The 22,452-nt window shown below is 35.4% G+C and overlaps 1 protein-coding gene across 1 annotated transcript in view; it reads left to right on the forward strand.

Moving 5' to 3' along the window:
• Positions 1-388: 388 nt before the first annotated feature.
• Positions 389-22,452, forward strand: part of ds (dachsous cadherin-related 1) — a 362,092-nt gene continuing 340,028 nt past the window's right edge. The window contains exons 1-2 of the mRNA XM_067094074.1: positions 389-549; positions 5,809-5,917. The gene's annotated coding sequence lies outside the window, so the exon portion shown is untranslated. The remainder of the gene's footprint in view (positions 550-5,808; positions 5,918-22,452) is intronic.

A 22,452-nucleotide genomic window follows, 5' to 3' on the forward strand; every position in this document is an offset into this window, starting at 1 on the left:
TGGCCAAGGGCGTTTCCCCGATCTGCCAGCCCTGCTCTCTCTCTCTCTCTCTCTCTCTCTCTCTCTCTCTCTCTCTCTCTCTCTCTCTTGCGGAATAACACGACACCGTTTTTCCCAGGGATGTTTAGTTATGAATTAGAAATTACATAAGAAGACGGAACGGAATTAACCTTCCATCAACTTGTTTACTCGTTCATCTTAGAACAGGCTGTATAAAGCCAGCACAGGCTCTTGCTTCCAAAACAGCCCATAGTTCCTTTTCCCCCGAATTTAAATCCGAAACGTATTTCAGACAACCTTCCTCTCCCGATAAGCACGTAGAACCGAGTTCTTGACAGCACTATCTCGAATTATCTTCCTCCCAAAATGGAAGAAGAAGAGGGGCAGTAATGTCTTCAGTGTTGCGAGTGGTAACCGTTGTTACGGGTTTTGGGACAAGTGTTGTGACGTTTTCGAGGTTTCCTGGCGTGACTGCCATGTAAATGTGTGTTATCTATGATTGCTATGAGATGCCAAATACCGAGACTATATCCAGATTTGTTGATTCAGGTATCTAAAATACATTGTCTCTGGTTTGTTTACTTGTTACATTTACCCTTTTAGAAAGCTGGATGACCCATAGCCATAAAATATACTTCTGTGGTGTTAAATTTTATTTGATTTGTTTTCATGTTCATGCAGTAGGCCTAGTATTTGTTGTCGGTGGTAAGGAATGGGAAATTGATGTTCAGTCAATGAGAGAGAGAAGAAAATATTCTAGAAGGTTTTCATGCATAGGCCTACTGTTTTTTCGGTAGTTAGAAAAGGGAAAATGATAATCGACATGCGAGAGAGAGATAGTACAAGAATGTGTTCCGTGCAAATGAATGGGCTTAGGCTACTGTTTCTTAAGTGAATTTCTTATTTGTATTTTGTTTAATGCCTTGAACTCAAAGTGGCGGCAAAAACTCTGTCCTTGTGACGTCACTGAGCCTAACCGTCGGTAACTAACCTTACTTAGGGTGTCAAAAAACCTGCTTTCTTTCAGTAACCATCGTGTCTAGGAAATACCTATTTCATTATTACATAATGAAATATTGGTGTTGATAGTACCTCTTTACGAAATTCTGTTGGTCTATAAAGATGGCTTATTAATTTTAATTCTGAAATGACAAACCTTAGAAGTTTGAATGTCACCTGTTAGGCTACTTGACTTGACAGTGGCAGTAAGCCGTGAAATGACGTTCATTTAATCCACGCTAATTATGAATAGATATATTGCAAGGGAACGTAGACCACGTCTAGCTATGTATCTATACCTGTATACAAGTATAAAACGTATTTGGTGCTATATATATATATATATATATATATATATATATATATATATATATATATATATATATATATAGATAAATATAGATACCTAGAAGTTATGAAGATTATAGGCCTAGGTTTAAATATTTCTTTAAGTCATATCTTTAACAAGGCTTCTAGACCAGCCCTTAATATTTTAACATCCCGTAGGGGGGTAGCGCCGTCAATGCATCTCATGCGGTGCACTGTAGGCATTACTTGAGATTCTTTGCAGCGTGCCTTCGGCCCCTAGCTGACACCCCTTTCGTTCCTTTTATTGTATCTCCTTATATATTCTCTTTCTTCCATCTGATGCTCTACCCCCTCCTAACAATTGATTCTTAGTGTAACTGCGAGGTGTTCCTGTCACACCTTTCAAACCTTTCTACTCTTAATTTCCGTTTCAGTACTGAATGACCTCACAGGTCCCAGTGCTTGGCCTCTGCCTAAATTCTGTGTTCACTTCAATTCAATCAATTAATATTTTAATAAAATGAAGTCATTATACATTTTCCTCACCAACCTAAAGTATGTCTTTATTAATCTTTAGTTCATTTTTCTAGAGAGAGGAAGGGGACCATATTACTCCTCTCAGATCGTAGCAAAATCAAATACATTTTTCTGAACTTTTAAACTGAAATATCCTTCAAAACCAATGTTTTGTGTCTTTTTTTTCAAAGCGTTAAAATGTCTTTGTTTCTCCTTTCTCTTACTTTACTGTATTTAATCTTGTACCTCAGGCATTTACAAGAACCCGTGCTATAGGCGATAAAAGTCCGTTGTTGGCCAATACCTAACCTACGCTCATAGTCTAAACACATAGGCTTTCGATTTTTAATAGTATATGATGACCCCTGTAAATGGCTAATGCTTTTAAATGAGTGAAATGTTCATGTGCCCAAGTTTTGTCGTAATTATGCAGACGAGTGGATGTGATTATGAACTGAGCTGCTTCTCGTAGGACACCAGACCTGGGGTCAGCTATAAAGCCACCAACGGTTCCCTGCATCCCGGTCACCTAAAAAAAAAAAAAAAAAAAAAAAAAAAATATATATATATATATATTATATATATATATATATATATATATATATATATATATATATATATATATATATATATATATATATATATAATATATAGGGATATATATATAAGATCAGGATAAAGTCTTTGCACGCACTAGAATGACGAGTCCATTGGTTAGCCAATTCAAATGCCTCACACTAAAAGCAGTCTGAACTATTCTGAACTCAAATCTGTCGTCAAAAGTATACGTATCAACAGGCAGGAGGCGTTTGGCTTTTTTAACTGAGATTTCGTTATTATGCAATAGGCCTAGTCTAACTTTTGACCGTTATGCTGTTGTTTCAAGCAAACTTTGTTTGCAAGCAATATTTACGCATTTATCTTGTAAATAATGTAACATGTTACACAAATATGCGTTATATCAGTCTAGGATGATACCACAGTACATACGAGCATGCACGGTTTAAAAAAAGGCCGTTGAACTCCTGCGGGGAAGGGCGTTGCTCCCCCCTCCCCCCGGCTTTTTTTCTTAGCGATGGTATACTATTTATAACTTTTTCATAGGAATAACCTTTGGAGAATTCAAGGTCAAGGAGAATGCATGATTAAGGAAACAGGTAGATGATGATTCTTTTGTTTTTTAATATTCATTTCGATGACGTTGAACAGGGTTTGGAAACTCGTGGACGAAACTGAATACTTTAGACTCAAGTAGAAAAAATGACCGCTGGTGTGAAACGGGATTTGACGTAATATGATAAAAAAAAAAATTAAAAGTGCTTTTACCGCATTACTCGTTAAACTAAAAACTGTCCATGTAATTATATTGTTGCTCTTGCAATGGCCATTAGTACCTTTATCCTTATACACAAGGAGCAATGATTCCTTCACTCTTTTCCTTGAAATTTTATATATATATATATATATATATATATATATATATATATATATATATATATATATATATATATATATATATATATATATATATATGGGTACTGAAGTCTTTCATTCTAATTTAAAGATTCCAGAAGTTGTGAGGTCAATATCTCTCTCTCTCTCTTTCTCCAGCCGCGAGAGAGAATTTCCTAGATTCCTTCAGCAAATGTTGCAGCAGCTGAGAGAGGGTCGTGGCATGATGGAATGAATTATTGCGTGCAGCAGAGTTGACGAAGGGCCCCAGCAAGCCCCCTTTCGTCTTGTTTATCTTTTCAAGGTCGCCTCTTCCTCCGACTTGTCACCAAAACCTCTACAGGCCGCCCGGGCCAATTACAGCGGCCGCTCATTTCCCGCTATATAATCACGCACCCACTTTATCCCCGGCCAGCCAATGAGCGGCCTTATGATTGTCGCAGGCTTTTGTTTATGGGCGGCGGGCCAATAGGAGGCCTTGTTTGTATCAATGCAACAAATTATTTCGGTTGTTTACTTCTCGGCGGTGTTTCCTGCGTCCCATTATTCTCTCTCTCTCTCTCTCTCTCTCTCTCTCTCTCTCTCTCTCTCTGTGGATTTACCCGGGCCCTTCTCGCTGGCTGCAAATTGCAATTTGGCCATAGGTATAAATGGGTGAGGAGATGGAGAAGGAGGTTGAGGAACAAGGGGAGGAGAGGAGGAGGAGGAGGACGAGGACGATGAGGAAGAAATGAGACAGATGTCACTGTGACAGGTGTGAGTGGGAGGTATCAGTAGATTAGGCTGAGAAGGAGGGAGACAGACTGTCAGACAGGTGTGAGTTTAGCGAGTGAGTGACTGTGTGTGTGAGAGAGGCAGAAGTTTGAGGACATCGTCCTCCTCACCCTTCCTTCCTCCTCCTCCTCCTCCTCCTCCTCCTCCTCCTCCTCCTCCTCCTCCTCCTCCTCCTCCTCCTCCTCCTCCTCCTCCTCCTCCTAGTCGTCTTCGAGAAGAGGTATGAAAGCATGAAGCGGAATAGATTATTATTACAAGGTGAGCCAGAACTTAAGCCCCTTTGGGCCTTCCAACTCAAGGAAATATAGAGGTTAAGGAAAAAAAGAAGTATTACTTTTTTACTTTTTTTCTAAATCATGGTACGTCAAATCCCGGTTAGCAATAGCGACGATTTTTTTTATACAAGTCTCTTAAAATACTTCGTTCCATCCATGGCCTTTCTACAATATTTTGTTTGCCGTCTGCGAAATTAATAATAATAATAATAATAATAGTAAATTCAAAATGACGTTCGTGTATTTGTTAATAAAAAATTTATCTTCGAATGGCTTAGATCATCATGGGTCATATAATGTTATATTGACCTTGAATTTTACAAAGGTTATTCCTAAGGCCTACAGGTTCATATATATATATATATATATATATATATATACATATATATATATATATATATATATATATATATATATATATATATATATATATATATATATATATATATCGTGTGCTTGTATTAGTTACTTCAGCTATTTTCATATGGGGTTAAATTACCCTGGGTTACCCAGCTCGAGTAATTTTTGCATTTCAGCGAGGGTAACGATAGCCTGCATGAAAGGCACTTACATTAAACACATACACCTAGAAACGCAGTTACGCATATGCATCATTATTAACAACTGTTTAAACAGCCAAATCTGGGACTTCTTTGCACAGGAGTTGCATACCAACGGTCATTATGTCATATCTTGCAATATCTGTACTGGGACCAGATATTCTCCTTAATCTGGTAATATCAAAAACTTGGATTTATTGATAATATTACCTTGGTATGACGCCAAATCAAAGCAGTTGCTGCCGTCTGTTGGCTGTTTTAGACATTGCTAGATCTGCTTCCCCGTAGGGGGTGGGGCGTTTGTGGCTATTGCCGTCAGTGCACCCCAGTTGGTGTACTGTAGACATTACTTAAAGGTCTTTGCAGCGTCCCTCCATGGACCCCTAGCTGCAACCTCTTTCATTCCTTCACTGTACCTCCGTTCACATTCTCTTTCTTCCATCGTATTGTCCACCATTTCATAACAATTGTTTCATAGTGCATCCGCGAGGTTTTCCTCCTGCTACATTTAAGCTCTTTGTTGGGTGAGTCGGTAGAGCTGCGGACTGTCACTCGATGGGCCGGTGTTCAATTCCCCGGCCGGCTGATGAAGAGTTAGAGGAATTTATTTATGGTGATAGAAATTCATTTCTCGCTATAACGTGGTTCGGATTCCATAATAAGCTGTAGGTCCCGTTGCTAAGTAACCAATTGGTTCTTAGCCACGTAAAATAAGTCTAATCCTTCGGGCCAGCCCTAGGAGAGCTGTTAATCAGCTCAGTGGTCTGGTAAAACTAAGGTATACTTATTTATTCCTCCTGCTACACCTTTCAAACCTCCTTACTGTCAATTTCCCTTTCTGTGCTGAATGAACTAAATCCTATATTCTGTTTTATTCTAGATCTGCTTTCATTTGACGTGTAGTTTTTAATCTTTCTTTTCAGTGGAGGTGGTCAACACTGATTAAACATGAAACGGCTCTTTCTCATGCCACGCGAGGACTCTGACGAAACCCGGCTTACAGGAAAAGCTCTGGCGTTTGCGAGAAGTTAGGTAAGATTATGGAAATACGGCTTTTTATTTGATATTTCGCGCAATGTGTATTTATTCGGGAAGTCGTTTGTCTATTGTTTTGACTGTGAGCTCACACCGTCTATAGCTCAGGACAGAATAAAGGTAGCCAATATTATCGTCATCTATTATGAGTGACGGCTGGCTTCGGTTGCCAGTCTTTAGTTGTACATACAATACTTTTAAGATCTTGTGATTGACTTGTTTAAATGGTTTTTCTAATTGATTTCGTACGTTTATTGTTTTATTAATAAAGATAGCAGTGAGGGAGTCATTGCAAGATAAATATTGATTGTATTGACAGCTTTTGTCATTATTGTTTTATAGCTAAGTCTTAAGATTATAATAGAAAGTCTATAACCAATTAAAAATATATGAATTACACATTAGCCCGGAAACTATAAAATTGTAAGGTAATGAGCTTAAACTCTGAAAGTAATATAGAACCACTGATTTATTTAATTGATGAAAAGACTTATTAATTTTAAAAAATAGATTTTGAGTATAAAAAAGCCAAACTTGTTAGTCGTTCTTTCCCTCAAGACAAGATTTGATTGTATACAATTTTTAGTTTTATGAAAAGAAAAGTATTGTGCCGGCTTTGTCTGTCCGTCCGCACTTTTTTCTATCCACACTTTTTTCTGTCCGCACTCAGATCTTAAAAACGACTGAGGCTATAGGGCTGCAAACTGGTTTGTTGATCATCCACCCTCCAATCATCAAACACACCAAATTGCAGCCCTCTAGCCTCAGTAGTTTTTATTTTATTTAAGGTTCAATTTAGCCGTGATCGTGCGCCCGGCTTCGCTATTGGTGCCAACAACACAGGCTACCACCGAGCCGTGACTAAAATTTTCATGGGCCGCGGCTGAGCGTTTCGTACAGCATTATTCGCTGTACAGAAAACTCGATCGCGCCGAAGAAACTTCGGCCCATTTTGTTACTTGCTTACACAGTAGTTAGTTATAGTTATTTATGTGCCAGTATTTATTTGTGTCCATTTAAGAACTGATTGTTTCAACTTTTATTATTCATTTGATATTTTTTATGGACCTTCATTTAGTTTGTACCAAAATAATGTAAGTATTTATTATGTGGTTTGCATAATCCGCTTACGTACAAATGTTTCAAACGTTACTTTTTGCTGATATCTCTTCATCAACCTTCTACTAGTTCCTCACTCACCATCCATCTTTTCATCCACGTTCTTACCATCATTCTCATCCTCTTGTCACTTATCTCACTTCCTATTTTCTCTCTCACCATCCCTCATTTTGATCCACGTTCTCACCTTCATTCTCATCTTCTCGTTACTTCTCCCTCTTCCTATTTTCTCACTCATCATTCATCATTTTAATCCACGTTCTCACCTTCATTCTCATCCTCATGTTACTTCTCTCTCTTCCTATTTTCTCACTCACCATCCATCATTTTAAGCCACGTTCTCACCTTCATTCCCATCCCCTTCGTTACTTCTCCCCTTCCTAGTTTCTCACTCCCCATCCATCATTTTAATCTACGTTCTCACTTTCATTCTCATCCTCTTGCTACTTCTTTCACTTCCTATTTTCTCAATCACCATCCATCATTTTAATCCACGTTCTCACCTTCATTCTCCTCCTCTTCGTTACTTCTCTCACTTCGTATATTCTCACTCACCATCCATTATTTTAATCCACGTTCTCACCTTCATTCTCATCATCTTCGTTACACTTCCTATTTTCTCACTTACCATCCATCATTTTAATCCACGTTCACCTTCATTCTCATCCTCTCGTTACTTCACTTCCTATTTTCTCTCTCACCGTCCATCATTTTAATCCACGTTCTCACCTTCATTCTCATCCTCTTGTTACTTTTCTCACTTCCTATTATCTCTCTCACCATCTATAATTTTAATCCACGTTCTCACCTTCATTCCCATCCTCTTTTCGCCACTTCTCCCACTTCCTTTATTCTCTGCATTCTCCTCAAGTTCTCACCACAGAAGATGGAAAACTCACTAATGGCTGCGGGTTCGGAAAAAGAAAAAAAATTATTTAAATTAAAAAACGAAGTCTCTGTTTAGCAAATGGTACGGAGCAACAACACCACTTCAAAAGACACACACACACACACACACACACACACACACACACACACACACACACACACACACACACACACACAAAAAGTGCCTATCCTTATTATTAGTGGGCATCGAGAAATTATGCAAATAAGAATATGTTGTGGGTATAGCTGAAGGCTCCTTCGAGTGTCACTTCAGATCGCCTCTCTCTCTCTCTCTCTCTCTCTCTCTCTCTGTTCCTCGTGATCATTATCATCTTCACCATTACGTCCGTAGGCATTTAGTGCTGTTAGTACACCTCAAGCGGTGCACTGTAGGTGTTATTCAAGTCTTTGCAGCGTCCCATCCTTAGGTCCCTAGCTGCAGCCTCTTTTATTCCTTATATTGCACCTCCGTTCATATTCTCTTTTTTACCTCAACCCTGTCCTGACAATTGATTCAACATTATTTTTGGGGTTGAATGATCTCATAGGCTCCAGCGCTTGACTTTTGGCCAAAACTTTATATTCCAATTCCAGTCTTCACCATAAATACACACACACACACATACAGTATGTATATATATATATATATATATATATATATATATATATATATATATATATATATATATATATATATATAGTATATATTATATATGTACATATCGAGTACCTGATTATAACGTCATTGATGACGCAATCATTCACAATGAAATACTTAAAACTGTAGAGGTTTTTTCAATAGTTTTTATAAACCTAATTTATGTATACAATACCCATCGTCACTGACTAATAATGAACTCTCTCTCTCTCTCTCTCTCTCTCTCTCTCTCTCTCTCTCTCTCTCTCTCTCTCACATCTTGAAGTGAGCCTGTCACCTCTAAATAAAGTGTAAAGTGCAAATTCTATAAGCATCACCCAGCTGGGGCAATATACCATCTTAATTGCCACTCGGTGGACAAGTCTCGAACCTTTATATAGAATTATCCTGTCCAAAGGTCACTGCTGTAAAATATATATATTGCTTCATTACAAACAACTTTACCTACCTCTTTATACCGTCACCAGAAATGCTTTTAATAAACATATCATACCTGGGGGTGGGTCGTGGATTAATGCCTGGCTTATTTTGTTAAATGGGTGTTAATGAAGAGGCCTCAGAATTTGCGCCGTAGAATTAAAAAAAGTTGTTTTTTAGATATGTATGTTTTGTTTGGGCATGCCTTTACGCGCATGCGTACTGAATTACCTTCGATATTTGATACGCGCACTCACAAAAAGTTAAATTTCATGGGCGAAAATCATCGTCTGTTCTTATTTTTATTTGTCTGTATTCTTTTTGATGATCTTATGCTATTTTTTCGTCTTTACAGCTTTCTTTGTGGTTCTGATATATATATATATATATATATATATATATATATATATATATATATATATATATATATATATATATATATATATATATATACACATATATATATAGCTTTTCGTTGGCTGAGTCGGTTGAGATTCAGACTCACTGATGGGCCGGAGTTCAATTTCCCGGCCGGCTGATGAAGAGTTAGAGGAATTTATTTCTGGTGATAGAAACTCATTTCTCGCTATAATGTGGTTCGGATTCCACAATAAGTTGTAGGTCCGTTGCTAAGTAACCAATTGGTTCTTAGCCACGTAAAATAAGTCTAATCCTTCGGGCCAGCCCTAGGAGAGCTGTTTATCAGCTCAGTGGTCTGGTAAAACTTAGGTATACTTGCTTACTTCACACACACACACACACACACACACACATATATATATATATATATATATATATATATATATATATATATATATATATATATATAAATATGTATATATAAATATATATATATATATATATATATATATATATATATATATATATATATATATATATATATATATATATAATAAATGAATAATGACAAAATCACGAAGGAAAGAGAAACAGTGGAGTGCTGCAAGGCCTTTCGACTTATCGTCCTTTACTTAGCAGGACGAAAAGTCGAGAGGCCTTGCAGCACTCCATTGTTACTCTTTCCTTCTTGGATTTTGTCTTTATTTATATATTAATCCCGTTCCATATTTTCGTGATTTAGTTATACATACATAAATATACACATATATATATGTATATATACATATATATATGTGTGTGTGTGTGTATGAGACTGTCCTTTATTATAATCTATTCTGTGAATTGAATTGACCCATGAAAACTAAATTACTGAAAAAAAAAAACATTTGGCTGACTCTGTTTCCACCCTGATTACCTGTAAATATGAAGAAATAAGGTATATTACCAGAGTATCTATAAATAGTATTCATGTGTGGGAATGACAGTCATGGAAGGGGAGGTGGATATGGGTAAAGACCGCCCATGGGTGGTGTTGGGGAGGTTGAGTAGGGTGGGGTGGGGTGTTATCGATTGATACACTAGCTTCAGAATGGGTCTTGAAATCAAATCCTCCGTTTAACTGGATTTCCAAAGGTTTCTTTCATAAATGATCATTCTCATTTTGACGATTAAAAATTAGTGTTCTCACTTTGACGATGGCAGATTCCTGAATAAAGTTTAACTGGATTTCAGAAGGTTTATTTCATAAATTAGTATTCTCATTTTGACGAATAAATATTGGTATTCTCACTTTGACGATGGCAAACTCCAGAATAAAGTTTGACTGGGTTTTTAAAGGTTTCTTTCATAAATTAGTATTCTCATTTTGACGATTAAAAATAAGTATTTTCACTTTGACGACGGCAGATTCCCGAATAAAGTTTGACTGGATTTCCAAAGGTTTTTTCATAAATTAGTATTCTCATTTTGACTATTAAAAATTAGTATTCTAACTTTGACAACGGCAGATTCCCGAATAAAGTTTGACTGGATTTCCACAAGATTCGTTCATAAATTAGTATTCTCATTTTGACGATTAAAATTTAGTATTCTCACTTTGACGACGGCAGATTCCAGAATAAAGTATGACTGGATTTCCAAAGGTTTTTTTCATAAATTAATATTCTCATTGTGACTATTAAAAATTAGTATTCTCACTTTGACAACGGCAGATTCCCGAATAAAGTTTGACTGTATTTCCATAGGTTTCTTTCATAAATTTTCTTTGACGATTAAATTTAGTATTCTCACTTTGACAACGGCAGATTCGAATAAATTTAGTTTGACTGGAGGTTTCTTTAATTAATTTCATTTTGACGATTAAAATTTAGTATTCTCACTTTGACGACAGCAGATTCCCGAATAAAGTCTAACTGGATTTCCACAGGTTTCGTTCATAAATTAGTATTCTCATTTTGACGATTAAAATTTAGTATTCTCACTCTGACAACGGCATATTCCCGAATAAAGTTTGACAGGATTTCCAAAGGTTTTTTTTTTCATAAATTATTATTCTCATTTTATCTATTAAAAATTAGTATTCTCACTTTCACAACGGCAGATTCTCGAATAAAGTTTGACTGGATTTCCGCAAGTTTCTTTCATAAATTAGTATTCTCATTTTGACGATTAAAATTTAGTATTCTCACTTTGACGACGGCAGATTCCCGAATAAAGTTTGACTGGATTTCCAAAGTTTTTTTTTCAGAAATTAGTATTCTCATTTTATCTATTAAAATTTAGTATTCTCACTTTGACGACGGCAGATTCCAGCATCAAGTTTGAATGGATTTCCAAAGGTTTCTTTCATAAATTAGTATTCTTTTTTGACGATTAAAAATTAGTATTCTCCCTTAGACGACAGCAGATTCCTGAATAAATATTGTCTGGATTTCCAAAGGTATCTTTCATGAATTAGTTCATTTGGCAATTAAAAATTAGTCTTCTCATTTTGACGATTAAAAATTAGTATTCTCACTTTGCCGATTAAAAATTAGTATTCTCACTTTGCCGATTAAAAATTAGTATTCTCACTTTGACGACGCCAGATTCCAGGATAAAGTTTGACTGGATTTCCACAAGTTTTGTTCATAAATTAGTATTCTCATTTTGCCGATTAAAAATTAATATTCTCACTTTGACGACGGCGGATTCCAGAATAAAGTATGACTTGATTTCCAAAGGTTTCTTTATAAATTAGAATTCTCATTTTGATGATTATAAATTAGTATTCTCACTTTGACGATTAAAAATTAGTATTGTAACTTTGACGACGCCAGATTCCAGAATAAAGTTCGACTGGATTTCCAAAGGTTTCTTTCATAAATTAGCATTCTCATTTTGACGATTATAAATCAGTATTCTCACTTTGACGATTAAAAATTAGTATTCTAACTTTGACGACGCCAGATTCCAGAATAAAATTTTGACTTGATTTCCAAAGGTTTCTTCATAAATTAGTATTCTCATTTTGACGATTAAAAATTAGTATTCTCATTTTAACGATTAAAAATTAGTATTCCCATTTTGACGACGGCAGATTCCAGAATGAAGTTTGACTGGATTTCCAAAGGTTTTTTCATAAATTAGTATTCTCATTTTAACAATTGAAAATTAGTATTCTTTCTTTGACAACGGCAGATTCCCGAATAAAGTTTGACTGGATTTCCGCAGGTTTTTTTCATAAATTAGTATTCTCATTTTGACGAATAAAAATTAATGTTAGTATTCTCACTTTGACAACGGCAGATTCAAGAATAAACATTGTCTGGATTTCCAAAGGTATCTTTCATAAATTAGTTCATTTTGACAATTAAAAATTAGTATTCTCATTTTGCCGATTAAAAATTAGTATTCTCACTTTGACGACGCCAGATTCCAGAATAAAGTTTGACTGGATTTCCAAAGACTTCTTCATAAATTAGTATTCTCATTTTGCCGAATAAAATTTAATATTCTCACTTTGACGACGGCGGATTCTAGAATAAAGTATGACTTGATTTCCAAAGGTTTCTTTATAAATTAGTATTATCATTTTGACGATTAAAAATTAGCATTCTCATTTTGACGACGCCAGATTCCAGAATAAAGTTTGACTGGATTTCCAAAAGTTTCTTCATAAATTAGAATTCTCATTTTGACGATTATAAATTAGTACTCTCATTTGACGATTAAAAATTAGTATTCTCACTTTGACGACGCCAGATTCCAGAATAAAGTTTTTACTTGATTTTCAAAGGTTTCTTTATAGATTAGTATTCTCATTTTGACGATTTAAAATTAATATTGTCACTTTGACGACGCCAGATTCCGGAATAAAGTTTGGATTTCCAAAGGTTTCTTCATAAATTAGAATTCTCATTTTGACAGTTATAAATTAGTATTCTCAATTTGACTATTAAAAATTAATATTCTCACCTTGAAGACGCCAGGTTCCAGAATAAAGTTTGGCTAGATTTCCAGAGGTTTCTTCATAAATTAGTATTATCATTTTGACGATTAAAGATTAGGATTCTCATTTTTGACGATTAAAGATTAGGATTCTCACTTTGACGACGCCAGATTCCAGAATAAAGTTTGACTGGATTTCCAAAGGTTTTTTCATGAATTAGTATTCTCATTTTGACGATTATAAATTAGCAGTCTCACTTTGACGATTAAAAATGAGTATTCTCACTTTGACGACGCCAGATTCCAGAACAAAATTTGATTGGATTTCCAAAGGATTCTTCATAAATTAGTATTCTCATTTTGACAATTAAAAATTAGCATTCTAACTTTGACGATTAAAAATTAGGAGTCTCACTTTGACGACGGCAGATTCCAGACTGAAGTTTAACTGGATTTCCAAAGGTTTCTTCATAAATTAGTATTCTCATTTTGACCATTAAAAATTAATATTCTCACTTTGACGATTAAAAATTAGTATTCTCACTTTGACGGCCGCATATTCCAGACTAAAGTTTGACTGGATTTCCAAAGGTTTCTTTATAAATTAGTATCTTTACTTTGATTATTAAAAATTAACATTCTCACTTTGATGATTAAAAATTGGTATTCTCACTTTGACGATTAAAAATTATTATTCTCACTTTGACGATAAAAAATTAGTATTCTCACTTTGACGACGGCAGATTCCAGAATAAAGTTTAACTGGATTTCCAAAGGTAGGTATTCTCATTTTGATGATTAAAAATTAGCATTCTCACTTTGATGATTAAAAATTAGTATTCTCACTTTGACGACGGCAGATTCCAGACTAAAGTTTGACTGGATTTCCAAAGCTTTCTTCATAAATTATTATCCTCACTTTGATGATTAAAAATTAGCATTCTCACTTTGACAATTAAAAATTAGTATTCTCACTTTGATGATTAAGAACTAGTATTCTCACTTTGACAGCAGATTCCAGACGTAAGGTTAACTGAATTTCCAAAGGTTTCTTCATAATTTAGTATTCTCACTCTGACGACGTCAGATTCCAGATTAAAAATAGTGTGACCTTGCGAACTTACTGTGCCGTATCTTAGTGATTGTTTATGCGGTGCTAATCACTTTTACCGTTAAGTAAGGACGACGAAATCATGTCTTTATCTTACCCTGCAGGAGAAGTTGCGATGAATATAGGGTATGTGCTTGCATGGGTTTACCCTTTAGAAAGAAAAATAATATAGGGTTAACATTAAAATTGGCGTCACTGAGACAGCTGTTGTGATGAAGCATACTTAAATGAAGGTGTTTCCAAAATTTAATTATTATATTATGACAAGCATCCGAGTTGGAATAGACGAAACACTGCAAACAGCAGATAGGACTAAACTAACAAGAGTGTGTAGGACGAAGCACAATGTGCGCCCAAGATGACCATATTGATGGCATGCGATTCTATTTGCTGTTCGTTGCTTTTATACAAAGAAGTGTTCGCTGAAATGCAATTGGAGACATCAAATGATCTTTGGACATTTTTATAGATCGGTCGCTCATTTGATTAGTACTACTTGGGAACCGGAAGACGTTAAAAAGAGCGGTCGTGCAAGAGTCATCCGTGTTTTCAGATCGGTCTAAAGCTATATGCTACTGGCGTCTCTTCTCGTCTTCTCTCTCTCTCTCTCTCGAACGAGAGAGAAAAAAAAATAAACACTGCAGGTTCCAAGACATGCCCTCTAGGTAGAACAGGCAACTCTTCAATGACTATCATTTGATAAATGATTTATTTATTTGAACACCGAAGAGGTGGGCTTATGAATCCTCCTTGATCTTGACGGGTTGCTTGCCGATGACAGGGGCCATCGAGTCTACCCCTCCGAAGTCCCCCCTCCGCCTCCATTCCTCCACCACTCCTTTTCTCCTCCCTCCCTCGCCCCCCACACCCTTTTTTCCCAAAGGATCGCCACCCGTACCGAGTCCCCCAGATGAAATGACGGGGATAGGTAGGTCCAAGGAGGTCGCCCTTGTAGGTAGGTGGGCAAGGTTGAGGGGCGGAGCTTCCATCATTCAGTCCTCGGTCGAGTCTTCTCACTCCGGTTGACGGCGTTGATGGACTTGGAATGTCTGTCAATTGCGCGTAGAGATACAGGTCTACATAGACGCGTACGGTGTACAGCTTTAGATATAGGTCTATATATGCGCATACTGTATACAGTTTTACGTATACTGCATGACACAACATCACGCAATATTATATAAAGAAAAACTAGCGGTTTAAGCCTAATATTTCATATCCAGCTCTCCACATACGTAAAGTGATTTGGAAACTCATAGCCGTGTTAGGCCTGCAACTTGACACCTTAAATGGATGGAGTCGTGCATTATATTACCCCATCTACGATTCAACAGCTGAAGTATGAAGGTACTACGGTGACCGTTATTTTTTTTTTTTTTTTGTGAAGCCACACCCTGCTAGCCTGCTAGGGGAACTGTCTCATATATATATATATATATATATATATATATATATATATATATATATATATATATATATATATATATATATATATATATATATATATATAATATTAAACCGCAATTATCATTAATTACCGATTTCACTATAACTAGGAGTAACCTACGCGAAAAGGAATTAGAATTAATCGCATCTGCCCAGGCTGATTCAAACTTGGGCATTTGATCTAGGCGCAGTGACAGACAGTCGACTTTGAACAGTCGATTATCAAGAGAGATATAAGTAGGGAGTAGATATCGACTTTGCTGTACATATGCATGTCGAATTCAGGTTTTTGGGCTTAGAATCGATATCAGCCTATCTCCATCATGATAGCTGATCGGTAAGTTTGTTACGCTTGGCTAACTGTTAATTTTTATCACTTATACACACGCGTTTTAGTCTTGTTTTTGTTGAAGTAACTCATTCATATGATTATTTGTAATGTTCATTGCAATAGCCACAGTATATTACAGTATTTTGTAAGCCTACGAGTTGAATGTTCAAAAGAGTGCGTGTAGGCCTAATGATGGGTGAGTCGATAGTCAGTTGTTTTTTTTTATTCAGTCATGCTTCTTCTTTCTTTTTTGTTGGGAAATATCTTGAAGACTGAATCTGCGTCGATAGTCAGTTGCTTTTTTTATTCACACTAGCTTCTTCTCTCTATTTTTTCTGGGAAATATCTTGAAGACTGAAACTCATCACAGCCCAGTTAAGGCAGAAAATGTCGTGGAGAGGAATTACCGATCACAGAAGTCCGTTGCTCCATTGGCTCCACTTCAGCTGTTGACTGTATAAATAGCTTTTATATATTTGGTGTGATGACGCTATCTGGAATATTGGCTCCATTTGCAGACGTTTATTTTTGGTCAGGTGGGCGGGAGGGAGGGGGTGGCAGTATTCCTTTCTCATATCCAGAAAACTTAATTGACTTTGAAGGCCATTAAACTACTCTTAATCATATTGCTATAGGCGATATTTCATGGAGAGTAATGGACGAAATGTTATAAAACCAGAATTTAAATGTTATTTAAAACTAGCATTAACTATAATGCATCAGTCCCTGGGCATACTTCTGGGCTTCTTGGCAATTTTTTTTTTCTTTTTGTAATAAGAAAGACCTGTTATGAAAATGAGTGCATTTTGAATGCACTTGACTTCTTGCCGCTTCCAGAGAGAGAGAGAGAGCGAGAGAGTTTTGTGTACGAGTTCTTTGCTTCTATTGCCTTCAAGTACTTGCTGGAAAGTGTAGCTATACACTTGTTTCAGGCCAGAAATTATACGGAGTCATTGTCATTGTGCGTGATGCCCCTGGGCTTGTCAATCAATTTTATTTTATTATTATTATTATTATTATTATTATTATTATTATTATTATTATTAGGAAAAAGACCTCCTTTAATACAGGTTTTGTTAAACAAAATGGCAGTTTCAACAGCATTTATTTTATATAGTAAACGCTCAATTCGTCTTATCAGTTGTTTTTCTTGCCCTGGAATGGTTGCAAGCAATTGACCGATATTCATATCCGGTGGTTTTAGTGATGTGCACGCATTACAGCCATTGCATCCTGCGATCCTGTCCTGAATGATGCCCTAACGAGGAGGGCGAAACTGGTCGACATTCCACGAGAACTACCTCCTACACTTCACTAAAACCACCGGATATGAATATCGGTCAAATGCTTGCAACCATTCCAGCGCAAGAAAAACAATTGATAAGACGAATTGAGCGTTTACTATATAAAATAAATGCTGTTGAAACCGCCATTTTGTTTAACAAAACCTGTATTATTATTATTATTATTATTATTATTATTATTATTATTATTATTATTATTATTATTATTATTATTCAGATCATAAACCCATATTCGTATCGCGCAAGCCTACAGGGGTCATTGACTTGAAATTCAAGCTTCCAGAGAATATGGTGTTCATCATATATTCTCAAATATTAAGCCACAAATATCGTTTGATGTCGAATTCACTGTACCTCGGGACTAATTTATTCCCAACGGGAATTATAATTGATCAGTGTTTCTGGCCTGGCCTGGATTCGAACACGGGCCTTTTGGTTTTTAGACAGTGGTAAGCAGTCGACTTGAACCACTCTGCTATCAGTGAAAAAATTGTATGTATGTATATGTACTGTTTTTGTGTGTATGTACTGTGTGTGTATATATATATATATATATATATATATATATATATATATATATATATATATATATATATATATATATATCTTATATATATATATATATATATATATATATTTGACAATCTTGATGTTATAAGAAAGGTCGCATATTTTATCTTTGACAATCTTGATGTTAGGATATCGGTTACTGATTCTCTCTCTCTCTCTCTCTCTCTCTCTCTCTCTCTCTCTCTCTCTCTCTCTCTGGAATAATAACTGCTTCATTTCCATTTTATCGCATTTGCCCAATGCTCTCATTCCTTAGTTATGGAATATTCTGAAAATTTCTTCTTAGTCCTAAAAATTCTTCTCATCACCTTATCTGTCCATATTTTCTATTTCCTGTTATCTTAATTGCAATTTAAGTTCGCATTTAAGAATGGATTGTCTTCTCTTCCCGTTCTTCATTCTCCCGTATCCCTTATTTCCCTTCACACCTTATTTTGTACCCCATCATCTCACTTACCTGCTTCTAATCATAGGATCTGGCATCTGGGACATTGCAAACGCATTTCCTCTCTCTCTCTCTCTCTCTCTCTCTCTCTCTCTCTCTCTCTCTCTCTCTCTCTCTCTCTTCAGAAGCAATTCGATCAATAATGACCCCATCTGCGACGCCCTTCCTGACCGTGAAATTGATTCTGGGTCTCACGCAGAAGTTGGGACGGAAAACCTGAATTGTCTCCAGAATAATAATTGAAAAATGAAAAGAGAAAGATTTCTTATTTGATACAAATATTATTGTTAGTGCTGTTTTTACCGCTGCTTGCACAGCTGTTTGCTGTTGTCGCCACAGCTTTTGTTTAGACATGCCTTGATGTAGTCCTAAAATTTCACTAATCCGTGATCCTAAAATTTCAATAATCCATGATCCTAAAATTTCACTAATCGTGATCCTAATTTTTCACTAATTCTTGATCCTAAAATTTCACCTAATCCGTGATCCTAAAGGTTCACTCATCTTTGAGCCTAAAATTTCAATAATCTGTGATCCTAAGATTTCACTAATCTGTGGTCCTAAAATTTCACTAAACCGTGATCCTAAAATTTCACTAATCCGTAATCCTAAAATTTTACTAATCTGTGGTCCTAAAATTTCACTAAACCGTGATCCTAAAATTTCACTAATCTGTGATCCTAAAATTTCACTAATCTGTGATAATAAAATTTCACTAATCTGTGATCCTAAAATTTCGCTAATCTGTGATACTAAAATTTCAGTAATACTTGATCCTAAAATTTAACTAATCCGTGATCTTAACATTTCACTAATCTGTGATCCTAAAGTTTCACTAATCCGTGGTCCAGAAATTTCACAAATCCGTGATCTTAAAATTTCAATAATACGTGAGCCTAAAATTTCACAAATCTGTGAACCTAAAATTTCACTCATTTGCGATCCTAAAATTTCACAAAACCGTGAACCTAAAATTTCAACAATCTGTGATCCTAAAATTTAACTGATTCGTGATCCTAAAGGTTCACTAATCTGTGATCCTAAAATTTCATTATTCTGTGATCCTAAAATTTCACTAATCCGTGATCCTAAAATTTCACTAATCCGTGATCCTAAAATTTCACTGATCTGTGATCCTAAAACTTTACTAATCCGTGATCCTGAAATTTCACTTACCCATTATCCCAAAATTTCACTAATATGTGATCCTAAAATTTCACTAATCTGTGATTCTAAAGTTTCACTCATCTTTGATCCTGAAATTACACTAATCTATGATCCTAAAATTTCAATAATCCGTGATCCTAAAATTTCAGTAATCCGTAATGCTAAATTTCACTAATCTGTGATCCTAAAGTTTCACTAATCCGTAATCCTAAAATTTCACAAATCTGTAATCCTAAAATTTAACTAATCTGTGATCCGAAAATTTAACTAATGCGTGATTCTAAAATTTCACTAATCTGAGATTCATTATTTCACTAATCCGTAATCCTAAAATTTCGTTAATCTGTGAACCTAAAATTTCACTGATCCGTGATCCTAAAATTTTACTTATCTTTGATCCCAAAATTTAACTAATCTGTCGTCCTAAAATTTCATTAATGTGTGATCCTAAAATTTCACTAACCTGTGATCCTAAAATCTCACTAATCCGGGATCCTAAAATTTCACTTATCTTTAATCCTAAAATTTAACTAATCCGTGATTCTAAAATTTCATAACTCTGTGATCCATTATTTTACTAATCCGTGATCCTAAAATTAACTAATCTGTGATCCTAAAATTTCATTAATCTGTGATCCATTATTTCACTAATCCGTGATCCTAAAATTTAACTAATCCGTGATCCTAAAATTTCATTAATCTGTCATCCAATATTTCACTAATACATGATCCTAAAATTTAACTAATCTGTGATCCTAAAATTCAACTAATCCGTGATCCTAAAATTTCACTCATCTGTGATCCTAAAATGTCACTAATCTGTGATCCATTATTTCACTAATCCGTGACCCTAAAATTTCACTAATCTGTGATCCTAAAATTTCACTAATCCGTGATCCTAAAATTTAACTGAGCTATGATCCTAAAATTTAACTAATCCATGATCCTAAAGTTTCACTAATCTGTGATCCATTATTTCACAAATCCGGGATCCTAAAATTTCACTTATCCGTGATCCTAAAATTTCACTAATGTGTTATCCATTATTTCAATAATCCGTGATCCTAGAATTTCAGTTATCCGTGATCCTAAAGTTTCACTAATGTGTCATCCATTATTTCAAAAATCCTTGATCCTAAAATTCCACTAATCCGTGATCCTAAAATTTCACCAATCCGTGATCCTAAAATTTCATTATTCTGTGATCCTAAAATTTCACTAATGTGTGATCCATTACTTCAATAATCCGTGATCCTAAAATTTCACTAATGTGTGATCCATTATTTCAGTAATCCGTGATCGTAAAATTTCACTAATGTGTGATCCATTATTTCAGTAATCCGTGATCCTAAAATTTCATTGATCATTATTTAATCCGTGATCCTAAAAGTTTCACTAATGTGATCCATTGATCCATTATTTCAATAATCCGTGATCCTAAAATTTCACTAATTTGTGATCCATTATTTCAGTAATCCGTGATCGTAAAATTTCACTAATGTGTGATCCATTATTTCAGTAATCCGTGATCCTAAAATTTCACTAATGTGTGATCCATTATTTCAATAAGCCGTGATCCTAAAATTTCATTAATGTGTGATCCATTATTTCAGTAATCCGTGATCCTAAAATTTCACTAATTTGTGATCCATTATTTCAGTAATCCGTGATCCTAAAATTTCACTAATTTGTGATCCATTATTTCAATAATCGTGATCCTAAAGTGTGTGATCCATTATTTCAGTAATCCGTGATCCATTAAAATTTGATCCTAAAAACTAATGTGTGATCCATTATTTCAGTAATCCGTGATCCTAAAATTTCACTAATGTGTGATCCATAATTTCAGTAATCCGTGATCCTAAAATTTCACTAATGTGTGATCCATAATTTCAGTAATCCGTGATCCTAAAATTTCACTAATCCTTGAGCGTTTGGAAAAAGAAAGCTCTTGTTCTGGCTTAGCTTGTGCCTGCTTTTGACTGCGACTCTATGTGTGTGTGTGTGTGTGTGTGTGTGTGTGTTTGTGTGTGTGTATGTATGTATGAGTGGAAGTGTATGTGTGTGTGTGTGTGTAAGTGTTACTTCTTCCCATGAAGATCACTTAACAAGGACACAATTCCAAAGATAGAATAGTCTTCGAGTTTTTCCCAGTCGTGGGGACTTTGAATTCTTAGGGAAATACTTAGGGAAATACCCCATTAACTTATTACCATTGGTTTTCAACGCATCATTCAGAAGATCTTGTTCTGCGTTTATTGTTTATGAAAAAATGTAAATGCGCAGCCAACATCTGACTGATATGCTGATAGGTACCTCATGGTCTATCATCAGGATCGGAGATGCGTAAATTATTATTATTATTATATTCAGAAAATGAACTCTCTTCATATGGAGCAAGCTCACATTGGCCATTGACTTAAAATTCAAGCGTCCAGAGAATATGGTGTTCATCTGAAAGAAGCAACGGAGGATAGTGTGAAGTACAGAAAGAAGAGATCATTTATTAGTAAAGAAACAATAAACTAATAAATCTGTATATATAAAAATGGATGTATGTATATGTGTGTGTGTGTATACTGTATGTTCCACATGCACTCTGAAACGCATTGAGCAATTTCAACCAAACGTGGTATACATATAACATACTATCTCGAAAAGAACGCTGTGGGGTTAAGACATCACTAGCACCAAAGGCTACCAAAGGGGGTTGGGGGTGGAAGGGCTTTCCTTAAACGGGGCTGGTTATGCCCGTAGACTTAGTAATTTTACGAATTTATCATACC

Source organism: Macrobrachium rosenbergii, chromosome 50, assembly GCF_040412425.1.
Source record: "Macrobrachium rosenbergii isolate ZJJX-2024 chromosome 50, ASM4041242v1, whole genome shotgun sequence".
Lineage (NCBI taxonomy): Eukaryota > Metazoa > Arthropoda > Malacostraca > Decapoda > Palaemonidae > Macrobrachium > Macrobrachium rosenbergii.